Source organism: Malurus melanocephalus, unplaced genomic scaffold, assembly GCF_030028575.1.
Source record: "Malurus melanocephalus ecotype Western Australia unplaced genomic scaffold, MMel_1.1 scaffold_1455, whole genome shotgun sequence".
In the NCBI taxonomy this organism is placed as follows: domain Eukaryota; kingdom Metazoa; phylum Chordata; class Aves; order Passeriformes; family Maluridae; genus Malurus; species Malurus melanocephalus.
The window spans coordinates 32,312-33,470 of record NW_026624687.1 but is presented as its reverse complement, the minus strand read 5'-3'; positions in this window follow the sequence as shown (position 1 = coordinate 33,470).

Below are 1,159 nucleotides of genomic sequence, written 5' to 3'. Positions count from 1 at the left end.
CATCCCCTCTCCCCGGGATCCCCTCCCGCTTCCCGCCCTCTCCGTGTCCCATTATCCCGATCCCGCAGCTGTCCCGTTAATCCGGCCCATCCATCGCCCCGACAGCCGCGCTGGGTTCGCTCCAGGCCCGGGGCCAGCCCTGCACCTGCTCCGGGCCCGGGGCCGGATCCAGCCCCGCTCCTCCAGCCCTAAAAAGGCCACGATCGGCCGCGTTCCTTCGGGCCGTGTCATCCTCCCTCCCCGGTCCCCGCTCCCTCCCCGCGCCGCGATCGCGGCCCCGGGACAGCCCGCGGAGCTGGGAACGACTGCGGGACAGGAAAAATCTGGGATTGTGGGGTTTATTCCCGGCAGATTTCCAGCCTGCACCGCGCCGTTCTCTGAGACACCCGCGGGGATATTTTTTTTTTTGGGTTTTCCCGGTTTTTTTCCGTTTCTCCCCGGGCGGGATGAGCTGTTCTCGACCTTCCCCCCATCCTCAGACGTGCCGGAGCGCAGGCAGCGCCTGCTAAAACCGGCGACGGGAGGGGGAGATCGGGGGATTGACGGACGCTTGGAGAGCTCATAAACTCCCTTCCCTCGGGAAAGAGGGCTAAAAATAGCGCCGGGAGGCTGGAGAGGGATGGAGAGGGATGGAGAGGGATGGAGAGGGCAGGGACAGGGAGGAAAATGCGGGGAAAGGCAGGAAAATGCAAAGAAAGGGCAGGAAAGGGAAGTAAAGGGCAGGAAAATGTGGGGAAAGGGCAGGAAAAGCCTGGGAAAGGCAGGAAAGGCAGGAAAAATTAGGAAAAGGCAGGGAAATGCAGGGAAAGGGAAGGAAAGGGCAGGGAAAAACAGGAAAGTTGAAAAAAAAGACAGGGAAATGCAGGGAAAGGGAAAGGAAAGGCAGGAAAGGGCAGGGGAAGGGCCAGGAAAGGCAGGAAAATTGAAAAAAGGACACAGAAATTTAGGGAAATGGCAGGGAAAGGGAAGGAAAGGGAAGCAAAAGGGACTGGAAAGCGACAGGGAAAGAAAAATGGACAGGAAAATGGAAAGGAAAAAAGGAAAAAGAGAAAGGGAAATTCTAAAAGCAAGGAAAGGGAAAGATAGAGGGAGAGGAGGAAAAGGAAAAAGAAAAGGAAAAGGAAAAGGAAAAGGAAAAGGAAAAAAGGGAGAAAGGAGG